We start from the raw sequence: 22530 nt of genomic DNA, 5'->3' as shown, positions 1-22530 counted from the left end.
CAATGTCTCAAGGCATTTAGGGCTTTAATTGTCATCCTCAGCACCTTGAATTTAGACCAGAAACATACTGGCTTTTTAAAAGGACAAGTGTGTTACTCTTCGATAGCAAAACATACACATAACTTGGCATTGCCAAGGTTACTGATGATTTAGTGTGCTAAACATTTTCTGAAAAAAGCAACTTTACGTATTTTCCATTAGGTCTGTTTTAAAAATTGCCACAATAGTCACAGAAGGATCTCACAATAGCATTTTACAGAGATAGGCATCACAAATGTATGGAGAAAGAAAAATTACAAATATTTAAACTACTCAGCCAGATTGTCCTTAAAGCCCAGTTACTGGGATGGATTCAGATTTAGTCATACTTCAAGTAGACACATGTAAATCAGTGATACTTAAGTTAATCATTACTAATTTTAGTCACAGTGATTTCAGCAAGTCTATTTTAAATGCGACTCTGGACTTTATCATACAAGCCCTGTTCTCGACGCAATCGTGCAAATGAAGGAAAACGCAAACATACCATTTTGTGAGCAGCCATTATTGCACGTCTTCAAAATCATGTGACTGGGGCTGCTGCTGCCATTGTGCCCTCTTCCTAACTTCCCCTTAACTCCTTCCCTCCCTATATCCTACCCAGCATACCTTTCATTTTATTTTACTTTATTTTAGATATTTTTAATGCAGTTCTGCAATTCTGGCAATGTGGTTTAAGTTTAAAACAGAAAAGAAAGAAAATCTTCCCCAAAACCGAATCATACTGGTTGGGAATAGCGATGGGGAGGGGGGACAAGGGGAGAGAGGAGACTGTGACACCACGGGATCTCACAATTGTCCCGGTAATAACATTTCACACTTGTGGAGTCCTGTGACTCCTGCCTGATTGGCAGCTATTGGTAGGTTTCCCCTGTCAATGAAAAAGGATGCCCTAACCACTCTTAGCATACACTGCAGCTATGGTCTAAAGGCAATGTCATGTGATATGTACTGCTAAAGCCACTATTTCATTACTGTAATTGTGGCTTAAAAGGTGTGTGTAGTAATCTCCTACATCTGGGTCCAACCTGTTATATGTTTCCCTAAAGGTAAAATACAGTAATAACAGCTTTTTATGTCATATTAAGAAAGCACTCAGGATCACAAAAGGAAAGATTTATATTGTTCTGGTTTGAATGTTGGACTACAATTCTGGAGACCAGTTCAAATCCCTGCTCAGACATGAAAACCTACTGGATGACCTTAGGCAAATAACATTCTCTCAGCCCCAGAAGAAGGCAATGACAAACCTCTTCTGAACAAATCTTGTCAAGAAAAGCCCATAATAGGTTTTCCTTAGGGTTGTCATAAATCAGAAATGACTTGAAGGCACACAACAGAAAAATGTTTTTCCCCCAAAGTTAAATCAAAACAAGATATAAGATGGCTGCTGCATTAGTCACTGAAAATAAAATATTCAAAAGACTCACAGCATTATCATTTTTAGTTCCCCACCCTCTGTTCATGTAAGAATTTACAATATAGGGCCTAAATAACCTGAAGGCACTAGATCCCATCTGATCCTGGAAGCTAAGCAAGGTCAGGCCTAGTTAGTACTTGGATGAGGAACAGCCAAGGAATACCAAGTACTTTTGGTTATATTCAGAGGAAGGCAATAGCAAACCTGCTCCTGGAGGAGGAGGATTTTGCCTAAGAGAATCCTGTGAAATTCATGGAGTTGCCCTAAATCTATAGGCAACTTGAAGCTACAAATACACATAAGAGTACATATGGTTTCAGGTTATTCATAATTCTTGGGCTGTGTCACCACCTTACACAATATTTCCCTGGAAACAAGTTTCAGCAAACATCAATACAATTTACCTTCATGTAGTAATATTTAACCTCTGGATGGAAACAGCTTTCCATTTCTGCCTGATTAATCTTCACAGATTTTTTTTGTGGGGAATCATTTATAATGTCAACCATGTATTTTCTGTCTTTAACGTAATTTTAAATAAAGTGTGTTTTTAAAAAACTAATATAGGCACGTCCCAGACGCGCCAATAGTATGTGCTCGGCACGTACTAGGGTTACGAAAGGGCATCCTTTCCGGACGCCCTAACCCTAGTACGTGCCAAGCACATACAAAATGGCGGCTTCCTATACACATGGGCACCGCCATTTTGACATGCTGGACGCTTAGCATCTGCATGTCCCCCTGCGCTTACGACATCACGAGTGCGCCATTTGCGCACTCGTGCGTCACAACTGTGACGCAAAAAGAAGCTGCCGGGAAATGAGTGGTGATGGTGGTGAATAAAATGCAGAAGCAGTAAATGTTGTGTGTGTGCATATGTTCTGTGCCCTCAAGTCATTTCTGACATTTCTGATGGTGAAGCCTGTCACGGGGTTTTCATGGCAAGATTTGTTCAGAGGAAGTTTGCTGTTGTCTTCCCCAGAGGCTGAGAGCATGTGACTTGCCCAAGGTTTCATGGTTGGACAGGAATCAAACCCTGGTCTTCAGAGTCGTACTCCAATGCTCAAAGCACTACGCCACACTGGCTCTTGCAGGAAATGTTACTATTTGTTTATTGGCTTCCTCTACCTGTCAAACAAGTGGGGCAATGATGAGAAAGAGGAGGAAGAACAATTGTAGTTGGGGACGATGGCATTGAGGGAAAGAGATCACTGATAGTGCCTTACCCTAAAGGCTAACAGTGATCTCTCCCACAGATATAGACCAGTGATACTGATTACAATAAGGCATATATAGGACAGCATGTGCCAAACTCTGGTTATTAATACACCCAGAAAGTATAATGTGATCTTTTTCAGACCAGCCTTTAAAGTGATTAATATTATATGTCTTTTAAAAAAAATAATTAGGCTGAGTTTAACCAAAATATTCTAAAGGCATTGGTTGTCAAACAATGGAGCAAGAATGGGGGGGGGGCTCGAGAGTTGATCAAGGGGGCATGGGACTTGGAGACCTTAATCCCCCCTGCCCCCAAGACACACTCTCTGCTTTTCTGTCCTGGAGAGGAAGAGAAAGGAAGGAGGGCATATGGAGTAGCTGTCTTCACTTGAGGGAAGAGAACACAAGAGGAATGAATGTTTCTGTGTGACTCTGTGTGTGAGAGAGAGAATAAATGAGTATGTGTATGAGTGAAAGAAAGAATGAAAGAGCATGATTGAGTGTGTATATATCTGTGAGCACTGGTGCATATGAGTGCAGAGCTGTATGCGACAGTATGTGAAAAATTTACACATATGTCAAGGACTGAATTTATTTGAATAGAACTTCTAATTTGAGCAATGTTATTCCCATATAAAATGTTAAAACATGAATGTACATAAATGTGCAAATGAAAATATGCACACTAAGCAAACAAAACGAGACTACATGTGAAAGGGATCTAGGAGTCCAAGTAGACCACAAGTTGAACATGAGTCAACAGTGTGATGCGGCAGCTAAAAAGGCCAATGCAATTTTAGGCTGCATCAATAAAAGTATGGTGTCTAGATCAAGAGAAGTAACAGTGCCACTATATTCTGCTTTCGTCAGGCCCCAACTGGAATATTGTGTCCAGTTCTGGGCACCACAATTTAAAAAGGATGTTGAAAAACCGGAGCCATGTGTCCAAAGGAGGGCGACTAAGATGGTGAAGGGTCTGGAAACCATGTCCTATAAGGAATGACTTAGGGAGCTGGGGATGTTTAGCCTGGAGAAAAGAAGATTAAGAGATGATATGATAGCCCTGTTTAAATACTTGAAGGGATGTCATATTGGGGAGGGAGCTAACTTGTTTTCTGCTGCTCCAGAGAACAGGACACAGTGCAAGCTACAGCAAAAGAGATTCCACCTCAACATTAGGAGGAACTTCCTGACAGTAAGGGCTGTTTGACAGTGGAACACACTCCTTCCTCGGAGAGTGGTGGAGTCTCCTTCCTTGGAAGTCTTTAAACAGAGGTTGGATGGCCATTTGTCGAGTATGCTTTGATTTGGATTTCCTGCATGGCAGGGGGTTGGACTGGATGGCCCTTGTGGTCTCTTCCAACTCTACGAGTCTATGATTCTATGAAAATATTTTTATTCATATACTATGTTGAGTGGGGGGGGAGAGCACAACATCCACATGTAGATGTGAAGGGCGGTCACAAGAGTAAAAAGTCTTGAGAACCACTGCATAAAAGGTACCAGATCCTGTCAGATATTGGAAGCTAAGCAGGAACAGCCCTGGTTAGCAATTGGATGGGAAACCACCAATGAATACCACTTGTTGTAGGTTATATTTCAGAGGAAGGAACCAGTAAACCCACCTCTGAATACTCTTTGCCTAACAAAACCCTATCAAATTATGGGGTTTTTATAAATTAACAGTTGTACTGTTGTACATGTTACTGTTTCTTGGTATATATGTATAATTTTTAAAATCCTTACAGTATAATCTTGAAATCATATGGCAGGTGTTAGCCTTGAGTTCTTGTTATATATTTATAATTTTTAAAATCTCTTTAAAATATTGTCTTCAAGTCATGTTGCAGGTATTAGCCTTGAATTAAGCATATTTCAGTCTATCATTCTGTAAAAAGCAGGCTCTCATATTGCTACATAATCTATTCTAAGACATTCTCCCCACACAAAATGACATCAAGTGTACATAATTTGATGACCTCTGACTGGGGTATTTAAATGTGGCAGCATGAACTCAGGTTTCACTTCTAAAAAGGGAAATTGAAGAGAGAAGTGAATACTTTTGAAATAAAACTCAAGTTTATAATGGAAAGAACAGTACTGTTAGCCACATCCTGACTTGTCATGCTGTTTATAGCTGGTGAAAGTCCCCCTGAAATTTACTTTATGGCCACATAACCTAAACATCTTTCTTTTGCTGTGCAACATTAATAAATTAGTAACTGCTCACCTTCACCTTCTTCTTCTTGCTCAGTTATAAATGCCCTTCTGGGAATGAGGGCTCTTCCCATACAGATGGGACATGGATCCAGTCAAGCCTTTGCACTAGTGCAGTGGGTTCAAAACTTTGGTCCTCCAGGTGTTTTTGCACTAGAGAAAGGAAGAAAGTGTGCTAAGTAGTAATTTCACTTCCTCCTACAGATTCAAGCACCACATCACACACTGTTCCAGAAAGCCCCTTGACCCTCTAATGATGTTTTAGAGAAGTTGCAGGAGAATCAATGAGAATCACTAATTTGCTCCCTTCCTTCACTGTGCAAATTATTGATTGAACCACTTTTATTTAGTAAAAGGTAATACACTCTCTTACTTGATTAATTGGTCTTCTTCTTGTACAAATCATATTCCTATGCATGGGGCATTATAACTGCAACCATGTGCATGGGGGAACACTAATAGAGCCAAACAACACTTAAAAGGAGGTCTATAACTGCATAGATGCCCTAGAATCATATTGAAATATATGTCTAGGGTTATTTTTATATATCTTTTTAAAAATATATGTTTCTATCATGTATAAAAATGAAAATCAAGAGGTGACCAAATGTTAGGAAATATCGAAAATGGTGGGCAATATGATAAAATCAGAGTTGTCAGTTCTAACATTTAAGACTGCTCTGTGTAGCTCACATAGAAGTATCATCCAATCCTAATTAACGGTTTTGCTGACCTTTGTTTTGACCAGCTGAAGGGTTCTAGATCATTTTCAAAAAGAACCCCACAAGCAACCCAACACAAGGATCCAGCTGGGAATGGGTTTCTGCCTGTTTTTAACTTTAAATTGGTGTATCTGCTTAAAGTCAAAAGGAGGATCCAGAACAGAGGTAAGTTCATAAGGGTCCCACTGCAGTCTACCATCACTGCATGCCCCTTCCCAAATATTTTTGAAACTTAAACATAAAAAAAATCCCCCTTTCATTGGTAATAGAAAGCTAGCTGTTGCATTAGATTAGAAAGACCTTCCTTCAAATCTTTGCTTTACTAGAAAGCATGTTGCATTAATTCAGGATAGTTATTTCTTCTTACCCTAACCCATGTTCCAGGAGTGCTGTGTGAATAAAGGGGTTGAAGGGGAACACTGAAATTTGGGCCATTTGGAAGATGGGTAGGATGAACTTGTTATTACCTGTAATAACTGACCTCAGCTAGACCCTGACTTTGGCAACCCTATGAATGAGACATTTCTTGGACAACCTATGCTTGACAGCTCTGCTCAGGTCTTGCAGACTTAGGACTGTGGCTTCCTTGATTTAATCTATCCATCTGGAATGTAGCCTTCTTTTTTTTCTTCTGCCTTCTACTTTGCCAAGCATTATTATCTTCTCTAGTGAATCATGGCCTCTCAGGATATGGCCAAAATATGGCATCTTCAATTCATTTTAGGCTTGATTTGTTCTAGGACCCAATGTTTTAATCCAGGTGTAGGCAACCTGCGGCCCGCGGGCCGGATGCGGCCCGGCAAGGCCTTGGGACCGGCCCCAGCCCGGTCCTGCCGCCGATTGCTGCTGGGGCCTTTGTGGGGCGATTGTCTATAGAAGCCTTAGAAACATGCATTTATCTTAACATTTTTTTAAAAAATCAGCAAATTTTTTCACGTGTCCTCCATTTTTTATTTAAAAAGTGCCCTCCATCTGAAAATTTTGTCCTACATTTGTCCCGGTTTATTTATTTATTTAATTTTTTAAAAAATTATTTAATTATTTATTTTTTGACTTCGCCCCCCCTGTTGTCTGAGGGACAGCTACCCGGCCCCCGGCTCAAAAGGGTTGCCTACCCCTGTTTTAATCAGTCGGCAATATCCTCAACTCTTCTCTGGAATCACATCTCAAATGAGTTGATTTTCTTCCTATCAGCTTTCTGCACTGCCCAGCTCTCACAACCATACATCACAATGGGAAGTACAATTGTACTGACAATGCTAACTTTAATATTTAGTTCAGTACTGATTTGTTCTAGGGCTCATTTGTCTGAATTTTTAAAATCAATCGACAATATCCTCAGAACTTTTAACTGGAAAAACATCTCAAATGAGTTGATTTTCTTCCTGTCAGCTTTCTGCATTGGCCAGCTCTTACAACCGTACATAGTGATGGGAAGTACAATGGTATTGGCAATCCTAACTTTAATATTTAGTGCAGTTTGGGGTCTTGTCTAGTTCTTTATAGCTTCCCTTCCAAGTTCTAGCCTTCCGATTCCTTGACTGGAATCTCCATTCCAATCAATAATTGAGCCAAGCTATGGGGAAACTTCAATTATTTCAATTTCTTCACCATCTATTTTTTTGTTGTTTGTTGTTGTTAAGTGCCTTTGGCTGGATTTGAATCATGGCGACCTCATGAGTGAGACACCTCCAATCCCCCTTGTCCTCTACTGCTCTATTCAGGTCCTGTAGACTCAGGGCTGTGACTTTCTTGATTGAATAAAGCCATCCAAAATGTGGCCTTCTTGTCTTTCTTCCACCCTCCAGCTTTCCTAGCATTATTGTCTTTTCCAGTGAGTTGTGTCTTCTCATTACGTGACTGAAGTATGGCAGCCTAAGTTTGGTCATCTTGGCTTCCAGGGAAAGCCCAGGCCAGGGAGAGCTCTGGTCATTTGTTTGACTTTCTGGCTGTCCACAGTATCCTCAGCACTCTTCTCCAGCACATTTCAAATGAGTTGATATTTTTTATATCTGCTTTCTTCACCAACCAGCTCTCACATCTGTACATGGTGGTGGGAAATAGAATGGTTTGGACTATCTTTATTGTTCAGCTTTATATCTTTGCACTTTAGAATTTTGTCTAGTTATTTCATAGCTGCCCTTCCCATTCCTGATTTCTTCTGATTTCTCAACTGCACTCTCCATTCTGGTCAATGATTGGTCCAAGGTATGGGGAGTCTTTTGACTATTTCTATTTCTTTGGGATGTGGTAGCTTAATGGTTAAGATGCCAATTTTGACAATCAGCTTGATAGATGAAGGGAATGCTGTGGATATAATATATCTTGATTTCAGTAAGGCCTTTGACAAAGTTCCCCATGACATTCTTGAAAACAAGGTTGTAAATTGTGGACTAGACAAGGCAACTGTTACATGGATTTATAATTGGTTGACCGGCCGAACCCAAAGGGTGCTCAACAATGGCTCCTTTTCATTCTGGAGAGAAGTGACCAGTGGGGTCCCACAGGGCTCTGTCCAGGGCCCAGTGCTAGTCAACATCTTTATCAATTGCTTGGAGGACAAAATTGGGGACATACTTATCAAATTTGCAGATAACACTAAATTAGGAGGAGTAGCTAACACTCCAGAGGACAGGATCAAAATTCAAAATGACCTGAATAGACTAGAAAGCTGGGCCAAAGCTAACAAAATGAAATTCAACACAGAGAAATGTAAGGTACTGCACTTAAGGTGGAAAAATGAAATGCACAGGTATAGGATGGGCGACACTTGGCTGAATGAAACTACATGTGAAAGGGATCTGGGAGTCCAAGTAGACCACAAGTTGAACAGGAGTCAACAGTGCAACACAGCAGATAAAAAGGCCAATGCAATTTTAGGCTGCATCAATAAAAGTATAATGTCTAGATCAAGGGAAGTAATAGTGCCACTATATTCTGCTTTGGTCAGGTCCCACTTGGAACATTGTGTCCAGTTCTGGGCACCACAATTTAAAAAGGAGGCAGAGAAACTGGAGCACTTCCAAAGGACAGCGACTAAAATGGTGAAGGGTCTGGAAACCATGCCCTATGAGGAATGCGTAAGGGAGCTGGAGATATTCAGCCTGGAGAAGAGAAGGGTAAGAGGTGATATGATAGCCCTGTTTAAATATTTGAAGGGATGTCATATTGAGGAGGGAGCAAGCTTGTTTTCTGCTGCTCCAGAGACTAGGACCCTGAACAATGGATGCAAGCTACAGCAAAAGAGATTCCATCTCAGCATTAGGAAGAACTTCCTGACAGTAAGGGCTGTTCGATAGTGGAACACACTCCCTCGGAGTGTAGTGGAGTTTCCTTCCTTAGGGGTCTTTAAACAGAGGCTGGATGGCCATCTGTCAGGGATGCTTTGATTTGGATTTCCTGCATGGCAGGGGGTTGGACTGGATGGCCCTTGCGGTCTCTTCCAATTCTATTATTCTATGATTCTATAAGGTCGGAAAGTTGGCAGTTCAAGGCCCAAGTACCATGTGATGGAGTGAGCTCCCTTCACTAGTCCAAGCTTCTGCCACCCTAGCAGTTCAAAAGCATACAAATGCAAGTAGATAAATAGTTACCACTTTAGTGGGAAGGTAACAGCATTTGGTGCAGTCATGCTGGCCACATGACCACCACAGCTGTCCTCAGACAACGCTGGCTCTTTGGTTTAGTAAAGAAGATGAGCACCACCCCTACAATTGGTTACAACTAGACATTCATGTCAAGGGAAAACCTTTAGCTTTATTTCTTTGTTATCTAGACTTAATTTACGTAAATCCTCCATGGTCATTATTTTTATTTGCTTAACGTGGAAGCAATACACAGAAGAGCTATATAAAAGTGGTCATAAAATAAATGACACATGGAATGAAGAGCCATATGAAAAGCAACCCCAGGTTCTAGAAAGCAAGATGGAAGATGCACTAAGAGAAATTCGGAAGAGTAAATCACCAGGAACAGATGATAATCCAAATGAAGTGCTACTGTCCATACAGACAGAATCAACCCAAAGTGGTGACTAAAATATGCCAACAGATATGGAAAACAAAAAGATGGCCAACAGACTAAAAATGTTCAATATACCGTACCTTCCCATCCACCAAAAAGGAAACACACAAGACTGCAGTAACTATAGCAAAAGCAAAATTATGCTCAAAATTCTACAGCACAGATTCCAATCGTATATGGAGAGAGAAATCCCAGAGGTGCAAGCAGTGTGGTCCCTAGAGATACTAGGGACCACACTGCAAACATACGATGATTAATGGAGTGCACCAAAGAATTCTAGAAGAAAATCAGCATGTACTTTATAGATTACAGCAAAGCCTTTCCCTGCAGATCAGGGTGGGCAACATTCTAGGAAGGCCTAAGATTCCCACCCTTGCTTTAAATCAAGAGTTTAATAGCCTTCTGCCATTATGAAAGTGCAAGTGTTCTCCCAATAAGCACATGGAGAAGTTTCAAAACAGTGGAAGTCTCCACTTCACTTAAAAACTAAACTTAAACAGCACTACTATTCACAGGTGTTTGAGGTTTATTTCTGAGCAAATGGGAAATGAAACAAGCACCCAACTGTGACCTGCAGAAGGAAGTCCAAACCAAAATTCTACTGCAAACAATTGTCTATTGTGAAGCTGGAATATCTGCAATTAACTCTGTGAATCAGAAGTTATTAAATAGCTTTTCAAGCTCAGAGTGAGAGAGAGAGAGAGAGAGCTCTTGTCACTGCTTTTCAACATATCATTGAGTAAGAGAAAGAGAGGCCAAACAGGTTAGACCTGACCTATCTTGTATGATCTGTGAGTCATTCTTGCAAATCTTATTAGTCTGCTTCAAAAGACTTTAAATATCTAATAATCAGCTATTGGGGGGGGGAGGTGTGCAAGCTGTACAAAACACAATTTTCCTTGTTCTTGCTTATCATAACCTCATTTTGTCTTAGTTATCAATTATACCACACAGAGTTCAGCAGCCTCTGTTTAACTGACTTGACTCACCTTTCTTCAGACAGATTTGTAACATGCTTATCAGTAGCTTCACCTGGCAACTGCTTTGCAGCAAAGAAAATGTGCCCTTCCTGACTAACACACTTCTGTGGATCAAAGGACACCTGACTATGTTTAATTAGCTTGTTTAGACAATGCTAAATCTTATTGATACTGTTATTTGCTCCCCTAGATCCACAAGTGCTCAAGCCAGTTATCTTACAGCAATACAGTCAGTGAATTATGCAGCACTTAAGACAGGGGTAGGCAACCTTTTTGAGCCAGGGGCCGGGTTGCTGTCCCTCAGACAAGTTGGGGGGCCGAAGCCGGGGGGGGTGGAGCTTCCACCCTCCGGGGGCGGGGCCGCACACCGGAGGCGGAGCTTCCACCGAAGCCCCGCAGGGAGGAGGAGGCGTTTGCCTGCCCTCTCCTCCTCAGTCCCTTTCTGGCCAAATACCCCCAACCTACATTCCAAAACACACACAACAGCACATTTGTGCATTTCACATGGCTTTACTTAACATGGCCTCTTGCATATTTCAGAGGCTTATTCCATAACCAAACCCCTTAGGTTTAACACTTAGCATGGTTTAACATGGCTATGCATATTGAACATGTCAAGGTGGTTTCACCGTTCTTGCACCAAGTGTACTTCTCAAAAGTGTGTACTTGGTCAAGGGACATTGGTTTTTCTTCACTGCGCATGAGTTTGTAAAAATCACAGCAATTTACATTGGCCTTGCCTCAGAGGCTTTCTGATATCAATATCACCATCAAAGAACCAAAAGCACACAGAAAAGGCACTTTGGAAAGTCACACTCTCTTGGATTCAGAAACAGTGTGTGCATGCTTCTGAAGCTGACTCATATCATTATCATCATCATCGTCGTCATCATCATCATCATCACACTATCATTGTCAAAGCAAGGGAGACTTGTTAGCATTAAAAGCACACGAAACACACTTTGGAAGGTGACACTCTCTCAGCTTCAGAAACAGTGCCTGCATGCCTCTCAAGCTGAGTCATATAATCATCATCATCATCATACTATCATTGTCAAAGCAAGAGAGACTTGTTAGCAATTAAACCATGCAAAATAAAATTTAAAAAACCTTGAGGCCTCTGGCCACTCACCACCTCCTCCTCCTTCTGCTGCCCTCACCTTCTCTTCCTCCTCCTGCTGCCCCCTCCTCCTCTTCCTCCTCTTCCTTCTTCTCCTCCCCCCTCCTCCATGCGCCGCATGGCCTGGGGGTGGGGCGGAGGAGGCAGAGGAGAAGAAGGTGGACGGCACTGGGAGGCAGGGATGGCAGCTCGGGCCCGCACGGGGAGGCAGGGAGGGCAGAGCGGGCCCATGTGGGGAGGGCGGCATGGGGCTTCCCCCTTTGCTTCCTGTGCCCCAGGCCGCGTGGCCCTCCTCCTCCTCCTCCACCGCACGGGGAGGCAGGGAGGGCAGCGCGGGCCCCGCAGGGAGGCAGGGAGGGCGGCGCGGGGCTTCCCCCTTTGCCTCCTCTGCTCCAGGCTGCGCGGCCCTCCTCTTCCTCCTCCGCGTGGTGGAGGAAGAGGAGGGCCACACGGCCTGGGGCAGAGGAGGAGGTGGAGGCGGCGGCGGCGGCGGCAGCAGAACCACGCTGGGGCCGGTCCTACTGCCTCCACGGGCCGCATCAGGCCTACGGGCCGGGAGTTGCCGACCCCTGCTCTATACCCCAGTCTCACTGCATAGCATCCTGCTTGCTAGATCAAGAAGGACTCACAGCAGAAAGGGGACCAGGTCAATGGAAAAATGGAGCAAGAGGGATGGAAGCTACATCCTCTTCTGTGGCTTGTGAGTCTTTAACTTGACAGGCAGCATCTCCAGCTTGTGATCTATCAAGCTTGTGAAGACTTCATTCTGCAACTTCCCTTCAGTGACACTTGCTTGTTATTCTTAAGAAAGGTAAAGCACCTTAACAGAATCACCTGCTCTCTTGCCACCTTCTTTTTGAAAACATGGAATTCTGAGAAAATTACCACTTTCGTACTCTCCTGGTCAGTTTAAAAGCAAGTTGGGGAAGAGGGATTTATCCTGTGCTGGATGGGGTTACGCTTCCCCTGAAATCTCAGGCTCACACCTTGAGGCTCATGATTCAGTGACTATTTGCATAGTTAAAACTAGTATGCCAGAATTCAAAGTTATAGCGGTGTTAGTCTGTAGAATCAGTAGAGATCTTGTAGCACCTTTGAGACTGAAAGAAAGAAGTTGGCAGCATGAGCTTTCGTAGACTTCAGTTTACTTCCTGAGATGCTTTTAGTGTGCATGTTCCTTGAGATGTCAGACCTGGCTACAGTGACACATGCCTGGATTACAATCTCTTTGAACATCAAATTGCCTTTGGAAACTGTTCAGGAATTTCAGCAGGTCCAAAATGCTATGGTCAGAATGATGACTGGAGCCAGTTGCAGAGAACATCTAAGTTCCCTGCTGAAACAGCTGCACTGGCTACCAGTTTATTTCTAGGTGCAATTCAAAATCTTGGTTGTAGCCTATAAAGCCCAATATGGCTTAGGTCCAGATCAATCTAAAAGATTGTATCCCCCTATATGAACCTGGCTAACTTTTAAGATCAGTGGAGGTGGGCTTTCTCTTGCTTTTACCACCATCACAAGCCCATCTGGTGAGGGCTCAGGAGAGAGTTTTCTCAGTGGCTGCTCCCAGCCTGTGGGATTTTCTTTCATGGGCTGCTAGGCTAACCACCTCTCTGCTCTCCTTTTCCCAAAAGGTAAAGATGTTTTTATTCAGAAAGACTTTTAATTATTCATTGGTTTAGAGAGAGTTTTATTATCAGCCTGCCGCATTCTTAACTTGCTGATTGTTTTAAAAATAATTTTATACTATTAAAATGTAATAGTGTTTTAATGTGATGATTTGTTTAATTGCACAGTTGCCACTCCTAACTCATGGATCTCAGATCTGTGCCCTCAAATACCCACGGAGGGGCGACCTCCACTATTTCCTATGGCACAAACGCCTGTCTCACACACACTTGGGCCGCGCACCTATGAGGCTTGAATATGCGTGAGCCTCCATTTTCGCAGGAGGGTCTGGAACAGATCCCCTGTGAAAACGGAGGGCCGACTGTATTTTCAAACTTTTTTATTATCAGGTTTTTAGCTTACCTTGTTTTTAACCTTTATAAGCTGTCTAGGATCCTAAGCTTGGAGAAGGGCAGCAGATAAATAAAATAAAATAAAAAATATGCAAAGACTGCTAGTTTGTTTTTCCGTGTTGTAGAGAAGGAAAATATACTACCAGATGGAATTTCCAAGCACTGAAGCAACATGTTAGGAAAAGCTGCATCTGGTGAAATATCCCTTTTTAATGCAATTTCCCCAAATACAGAACTCTCTTAAAGTCTGGGGTTGACCATTCCAGACACAAATCCATTTTGTCTATGATTATAGTTTTTTTCACTTCTCTGCCTCTCTTCTGGGATGGAGACTAACGTTTTTCTCAGCCTCACACTCTCTCTGTAAGAGCAAAACAGTCAATACGCAGGTCTGCAACTTGTGACACAACATCATCATGCACACTCTATGAACTCTGTGCCAGCATTGACTGATTAAGGCACAGTAAGTTTCAAAAGCACAATAACTTTTTTGCACCTTCAGGTTGGCCTGACAAACCTATCACCATTACGTATTATAAAACAAATAAGATGTTTATGTGAAACACTATTATTTGGTATCTTTTGTTCAGTGGCAGTAATTATCCATGTGCATCCCAGCCAGAGCTTGGAGAAAGTACTAGTGACTCCAACTTACAGAATCTTCCAGTAAATATGGGGGAATTTGGGGAATTGCTGTCCCACCTTCTGCTTTCCCAGCTTTGACTCAAATACAATGGCCCTTATCACACGTGAGACTGGAACTCAAATCCAGAGACAATCCAAAGTGAAGGAGAAGCAGAGTCAATTCGACTCCAAGGCAATTCACGTGATGAATTATCACACGTGAAGAATGAAACTGTGGTCATTACTGAGGCAAAGCAGAGCCAGTGCACATTGAATTACCACACCAGTACATACCATGCAGATTCAACGATTCGAACTGGCACCCTTGCGCATGCTCAGTGGGGGTATGAATGCATCAAGAACCTTTGCACTTCTGGGATGAAGAAGGGGGCCACTTCCTGGTTCCAGTTTCACGTGAATGACAGCTTCACATTTCCTCTTCCCTTCTATTTTATTCCCCCTGAAACATCTGAATGTGCTATCCTTGCCAGCCCCCAAAACCCTCCCAGCATCATCCAAACATGCCCTCCTTGACAGTCCTCCATTCCTCCCTGAAACATCCAGCATTCTTTCTATAGACTTTGGAGTCCATTTTTGCATTCAAACCAGCAGTCTTTTCTATGGGCTTTAGAGTCCGTTTTTTCATCCTAACCAGGAGCCTTTTCCATGGGCTTTGGAGTCCGTTTTTTCATCCTAACTAGCAGCCTCTTCTATGGCTCTGGAGTCCATTTTGCATTCAAACCAGCACCCACTGCTCACACTCAGCTCTGTCCATGTTAAAAAATGAATACATTCATTCCCCAGTAGCTCTCTGCCCTTTCCCCAGTGGCATTTCCGCCTTGGCAGCAATGGAAGCAGATGGAGTACCAAAAGCAAATGGAGTAAAATTGCAGTGCTGCATCATGGGAAATGTGGGACTTTGGAGGTTTGGGGGGGGGGGTGTACCAGGATGGAAGCAAAGTTGCATTTCACACCAGACCAATTTAGCTTGTTACCGAATTCATAAAAATGAGGAGTCACTTTGGACTGACTGTGGATCCTCCTCGTAATGACCCGCCATAGAAAGCAATCACGTGTGATAATAGATCATGTTTTAACGTGAATCCGCCAAGGTTGGACCAGGAGTGACTCCGGATCTGAGCTGCAAAACCCTTGTGTGATAAGGGCCATAGTCATATTCTTATTCTTTTCCCAGTGCTACATGGCCAGAAGGGGGAGGGACTGTCTTGAGATGTGGTTCCCCACATATGCTTGCACTCCATTGCTAACAACAGAATGTGCACCATTTCTTTAATTGTCGTACGGCTTCCGCATACGCTGGAAGCCATATATAGTGTGTCTGCATATACTTCAACAGTGCATATGGGCTTCCTTTTCACCTCAGTGATGGGGGCTCACCATGAGGGCAAAGGAATGTCACATGGACCTGTCTCTCCAGTGATGAGTATCCAGCATGCTGCAAGCCAAGATATAACAACAAGAAAAGTCTCAACTTTTCAAAGGCACTAGTTAGAAACTGGAATAGAGATGCTTGCAGCAATCTCCTTCAATTTTGTATTGTACAAATTCAGTGACCTCTGTGCTTCTTTTTTTTAAAAAGTGATCACAAAGAATGCAGTGAAAACTTACTGTGTTTCAGCTACAGTACAAGCCTTCACAAGCTTTGACTCGCAAAACCAAATGCAGCCCAACAGCCATGCATAGGCCTGATAAACATTATGGTGTCACTGATACTGCCTGCCTGGGACTGCAGAAACAGGGTACGTAAGATGTTAAGCACCTGGCAGGCTCTAGTAGTTTTGGGATACATGGGGTGAAACAGTACAACCCTTATTTTTCCTCTTTCCATGGTTGCTTCTTTTTTTCCCCACAAAGGTGGGTTACAGACCGCCGAAAAGCGGCGGCCTGCACCCGCCCCTTTCCCTGCCAGATCGGGGCCTCAACGGCCAGAGCGGCAGCCACTGAGGCCCCGATCCGCCACTTTCCAGGCTGCGGGAAAGCAGCAAAAGGTCCCTTCCCTGCAGCCTGGAAAGGGGTGTCCTTGGGGCTTCAAGCCCCAAGGACACCCCGCGGCAGTGGGGAGGAGGAGAAAGGGGCCACGTGGCCCCTTTCTCCTCTGCGTCGCTGGGTGCAGCCGTCTGAAGGCTGCACCCAGCGATGCAAATGGCAAAAGGAAGGGGCGCACTATGCGCCCTGGCGCGGCGTGACGATGTGATGCAGCGCGGTTGTGACGTCGTAATGGCAGCGGCCGTGTGGAACTAAATTAATATACTTTCCTTTGCAATATTAAGAATTTAAATGGTTCTTAATAACACTGTAAAGTAATAAAAATGGGAATGGAAGCAGAAACTGCAGAGAGAGGTCTAAATGTAAACCATCAGTGTAGAATAAGATAACAATATTAAACTATCCGTAGTTTCTCCACAACCTAAAGCCAAAGACATAAGACTTGATACTTTAGTTTCTTTCTTTTAAAAATAATTTCTTAGAATCCTAAAAAAAACAAAACCACTTTTTCTTAAAAGGTTTAGAAATCCCTCCCCCAAAAGGGATATAGAATAAGTGAAATGAACAAACAAATTGTAGAATATGAAGGCTGAATATACAGTTTGCTCAAACCTTTCTCCCCTGGGCCCCTCTTTACGTCTACCTTTGACCTAGTATATGAATAAAAATATTTTTGTATTTTGTGTGTGCGTATTTTCATTCACATGTTTATATATACTCATATTAATATTCTTGAACTAAATATCATTCAAATTAGAATATGTTTATTTCAATAAATTCAGTATCCAACTCAACATAATGTTTATATTTGATGTGATGCATGTGCTTGTTTCTGAGCACAAAGTTTACTAAAATAAGAAGTTATATTATGAAGAGCAACTTTGTTTTTGGTGACATCAAGTTGCCAGAGTTGAGGATCCAGTTTCACAAATGTAGGGAACCACAAATGGCATAAGCCCTTTCATAGTTATTCTCTTGACCACCTGGCCAACAGGTCTCCTAGACCTGGAAAAGGTAGCAGAATCAGCCCACTGCCAACAGCAGCTGTTGGTGGGACTGGGCTGCCTTCCGAGTCTGGTGGCTCTGCTGCTGTGATGGTAAAGAAAGTCGCCTCTCTTTGTCATTCTGCCAACAGCTCCAGCAGACCCCCAAAAGGTTTGCATGTTGGGAAAAATCATTGGGGCAGATAGTGACCATTGTTCCAACCATTTGTCCAGAAACATAAATGCCTGGGGAAGAGGCCAACCACTTACCAAAGCTGGCTGTTCTGTGAAGGTACACACAGCAGCCGGCTTCAGTAAATGGCTGGCAGAGGAATGGAGGAGCAGTGACCTTTGCTCCAACCTCCTCCCAAACAACCGCCACACTTACACAAGCCCCACTCTCCCCACCATACCCTGACACTCACTTCCTTCTCTTCCTCTCATATTCCCTGCTACATGGTCTGACACTGAAAGGGGTGCTGAAAAAGCATTCCAAGCACCTCCTCTCTCTGGAGGGTGAGCTAATCAGCACTGAGAGGGGGGTCTTGAGAAACTGTCATGCCCCCCTGGGAGGCACACTGCACCAGTTAAGAACCTAGGGCATGGGTACTTGTAACCTGGTCTTAGCATAGCAAATCCAGTGCTTGATGCTTCTCTGGTGTGGGGTTGAGGCTTGTTTCTAGCTCTGCAGAAAGAAATAACTTTTGAATTATGTCCTTGTGGCAGTCCTGGGAGCCTAGAACTGGATCCTAGCCTCTGCTGCAGACTGTCAACACAGCAAAGGGTCAGGGTGTATGCCAAATTCAATTAATTGTTTGGCTTAACCTACATACGCCTGAACAGAATGGTGCATAGTTGGTGCACTGCCAGTGTTCTGTTCTGGATATTATTGCCATATGTACATAACTACTATTTTACTCACAGATGAAAACAAACCAAGCCAAGGTTATTGCCAGACACCTTTTTCTCAGATAGTCACCCAGCCCTTATTACAATAACAGTAATTATTATTACATACTCCCTTATTATGTTCAAGCACAGGTAGCTTTTTTCCCACACACTAGTAACTCTGCTTGGCTCCCATGATTCACTTGGGCTTCTTTCCCAATATTCTGGGACTAATTCTATATGTTCTCTTGAAAGTTGTAGCCACTCTTAAATAAAAGACAGAGAGATAACACACTATTTACATGCCTCAGTCATTTTGAGGTGGTTTATATCTGGGTGAGTCACTGAGAGCCAGCGTGGCATAGTGCTTTGAGTGTTGTACTATGACTCTGGAGACCAAGGTTTGATTCCCTGTTCGGTCATGAAACCCATTGGGTGACCTTGAGCAAGTCACATGCTCTCAGCCTCAGGGGAAGACAATGGTAAACCTTCTCTGAACAAATCTTGCCAAGAAAATCCTGTGACAGAGTCACCCCAGAGTTGCCATAAACTGGAAACGATTTGAAGGCATACAACAAGAGTCACTCATTTGATATGGTCTACAAAGCCATGCTAGCCCAACCATTTCTGGACACATATAATGATTCACATCCATTTTTAATTCCCCCTCCCCCAATGCAATAGACCAATTGCCCTGGCAAAATTAATGTATATGACAGTCACGCTATGCATCTTTTGAGTAATGACTCTGTACAAATTCAAGAACTGGTAACGTAACTGCAACCACAGAATGGTGCTGACAATCTCAGGGTGGTTTTTTTAAATTATTTCTTAAAAAGGTAGAAGTGTAGAAGCCTTCAAAGCTACAAAAGTTAAGCTATCACAACCCAAGGAATAGAAAATGAAGTAAAAGTACTAGAAAAAAAGACTCCAAGGGAAGGAGAAAAGCATATGATAATGAAGATCTACAAGATCTTATTGAATATAGAACTGCATGAAGAGACAATCAAAACAAATATAGTAAAATGGATGCAGAACATAGGGAAGCAAATACCTTTAAGAAGGGGCAAAGGGTCTGGAGGTATAATCTAAAGTTTGCTAAATGTAACAATCTTAAAGAGAACTATTACAATGTATTCTTTAGATGGTACAGTACATGACTCCATCAAAATTAGTGAGGTTTCAGAATAAGTACAAAAACAATTGTTGGAAATGTGGGAAACCATAGAATAATAGAGTTGGAAGAGACCGCAAGGGCCATCCAGTCCAACCCCCTGCTATGCAGGAATCCAAATCAAATCATCTCCGACAGATGGCCATCTAGCCTCTGTTTAAAGACCTCCAAGGAAGGAGACTCCACTACACTCCGAGGGAGTTTGTTCCCACTGTCAGATAGCCCTTACTGTCAGGAAGTTCTTCCCAATGTTGAGGTGGAATCTCTTTTCTTGTAGCTTGCATCCATTGCTCTGGGTCCTAGTCTCTGGAGCAAGTGAAAACAAGTCAGCTCCCTCCTCAGTATGGCATCCCTTCAAGTATTTAAACAGGGCTATCATATCACCTCTTAACCTTCTCTTCTCCAGGCTAAACATCCCCAGCTCCTTAAGTCGTTCCTCAAAGGACATGGTTTCTAGACCTTTCATCATTTTACTTGCCCTCCTTTGGACACGTTCCAGTTTTTCAACACCCTTTTTGAATTGTGGCACCCAGAACTGGACACAATATTCCAGGTGGGGCCTGACCAAAGCAGAATAGAGTGGCACTATTACTTCCCTTGATCTAGATATGATACTCTTACTGATGCAGCCTAAAATTGCATTGGCCTTTTTAGCTGCCGCATCACACTGTTGACTCATGTTCAGCTTGTGGTCTACTTGGACTCCCAGATCCCTTTCACACATAGTCTCGTTCAGCCATGTGTCTCCCATCCTATATCTGTGCATTTTATTTTTCCGCCCTAAGTGCAGTACCTTGCATTTCTCCCTGTTGAAGTTCATTTTGTTAGCTGTGGCCCAACTTTCTAGTTTATTCAGGTCATCTTGAATGTTGATCCTGTCCTCTGGAGTGTTAGCTACTCCTCCTAATTTGGTGTCATCTGCAAATTTGATAAGAATGCTTCCAATTCTGTCATCCAAGTCATTGATAAAGATGTTGAATAGCACTGGGCCCAGGACAGAGCCCTGTGGGACCCCACTGGTCACTTCTCTCCAGGATGAAAAGGAGCCATTGTTGAGCACCCTTTGCGTTCGGTCAGTCAACCAATTACAAATTCATGTAACAGTTGCCTTGTCTATCCCACATTTTATAAGCTTGTTAACAAGAATGTCATGGGAAACTTTGTCAAAAGCCTTACTGAAATCAAGATATATGATATCCACAGCATTCCCTTCATCTACCAAGCTAGTAATTTTATCAAAGAAAGAGATTCAAATGGGACATTTTGCCATATATTCTCTATTGTAATAGAGAAAGAGAAATTCTTGAAAAATGTCTACAAAACTATATCAGATACATTACAGATGAAATTTAAGATGAGCCTAGAATTGTTTTTACTAAATATCACAGATGATTTAAAAGACAAATTTCATCAAGATGAGATCAGCATTCTTTTAAATATGATTACAGCAGCACAATTAAACTACGCACAATATTGGAAGAATAAAAATGCCCCTCCAATCAAAGAATGGATAGTAAAATTAAATGACTTAGCTACAGTGGAAAAACTGATGATGCTTATAAATGGGAAAACAATTGAACAATACAAAAAGAAATGGGAAAAAGCAAATAAACTTGAGGGATAAAAAATAGACAATGTAATAATAATAATAATAATAATAATAATAATAATAATAATAATAATAAAAAAATTTAGAGCCGCAGGTTTGAAAATGTAGACTTTTTTAAAAAAATTGGCTAGAATTAAGTCCTACATTTTCAACCATGTCCCCTCCCCTCTCCCGGCTTCGGAGGACGCCTAGGCCGGCTCCCAAGCCGGGAGGAGGAACGGGGGCCGCTTGGAATCGGCTGCGATTGCACGGTTGCCAAGCAGCCTCCCCCTCCTCCCGGCCTGGAGGAAGCCTAGGCCGGCTCCCAGGCGGAAGGCGACGGGGAAGCTTGGCATCGCAGCGATCGCCGCGGTGCCAGCTTCCTCCCCCTCCCCCGGCTGAGATGGGAGGCTAGGGCCGGCTCTCAGGCCTGAAGGGCGCCGGGGAAGCTTGGCATCGGCGATTGCCGCTGCCGGGGCTTCCTCCCCCTCCTCCCGGCCTGAGAGGGAGGCTAGCCGGCCTCCTCAGGCCGGAAGGGGCGGGGAACTGTGCATCGCGGCGATCGCCGCGGTGGCCGGGCTTCCTCCCCCTCCTCCCGGCCTGAGAGGGAGCCTATGCCGGCTCAGGCCGGGAAGGGCGGGGGGAAGCTTGGCATCGCGTCGATTCACCGCGGTGCCGGGCTTCCTCCCCTCCTCCCGGCTGAGAGAAGCCGAGGCTGGCTCTCAGGCCGGAAGGGCGGGGGAACTTGGCAATCGCGGCGATTGGCCGGGTGTGTGCGGGCTTCCTCCCCCCTCCCGGGCCTGAGAGGGAGCTAGGACCGCTCCCAGGCCGGGAAAGGGCGAGGCTGTCCTCATCGCGGGAGATCGCCCGGTGGGAGCGGCCTACTCCTCCTCCCGGCCTGAGGAGAAGCCTAGGCTGGCTCTCAGCCGGGAAGGGCGGGGGGAAAGCTTGGCATCGCAGCGATTGCCGCGGTGCCGGGCTCTCCCTCCCCTCCTCCCGGCCTGAGAGGGGAGCCTAGGCCGGCTCCCAGGCCGGAAAGAGGCGGAGGCTTTTCCTATCGCGGCGGGCGATGCAGTGGGAAGCGGCCTCCCTCCTCCCTGCCTCGTGGAGGCCTTGAGGCCCCCGCGGCCGGAGCTCCGACCGCGAGGCGCCTCAAAGGCTCGCTGGGGCCCGGATGGGAGCGTCTCCGCGGCTGGAGCTCCAACCGCGGAGAGCCTTCCCCACCTCAGCAAGGCCTTGGGAGCCGCTGCGGGGGCCACGGGGGTTGCGATGGGCGGGGCCGTCCCGGTTTGGGCGCCAAAACCGCGACCGGGACCGACGGCACCGCCCAAACCGGGACTGTCCCGCCGGGGGCGGGATATGGCAACCCTACCTTCAAGTCATTCCAACTTATGGCAATCCTAAAGCAAATCTATCATGGGGGTTTCTTAGCAAGTTTCTTTAAGGGGGTGGCCACTGCCATCCTGAGGCTGAGAGAAGTGCCTGCCCAAGGTCAACCAGTGGGGT

General features: G+C 44.0%; 1 long non-coding RNA gene across 4 annotated transcripts in view; it reads right to left on the bottom strand.

The window, feature by feature from the left end:
- LOC121929984 overlaps window positions 1-22530 on the bottom strand; it is a 47483-nt gene that overhangs the window by 19551 nt on the left and 5402 nt on the right. For all 4 annotated transcript variants that reach the window (XR_006103792.1, XR_006103789.1, XR_006103793.1 and 1 more), the window contains exon 3: window positions 4908-5047. This is a non-coding gene — a long non-coding RNA (uncharacterized LOC121929984). The remainder of the gene's footprint in view (window positions 1-4907; window positions 5048-22530) is intronic.

Source organism: Sceloporus undulatus, chromosome 1 (genome assembly GCF_019175285.1).
Source record: "Sceloporus undulatus isolate JIND9_A2432 ecotype Alabama chromosome 1, SceUnd_v1.1, whole genome shotgun sequence".
Lineage (NCBI taxonomy): Eukaryota > Metazoa > Chordata > Lepidosauria > Squamata > Phrynosomatidae > Sceloporus > Sceloporus undulatus.
This window is presented reverse-complemented; position numbering and strand designations above follow the sequence as displayed.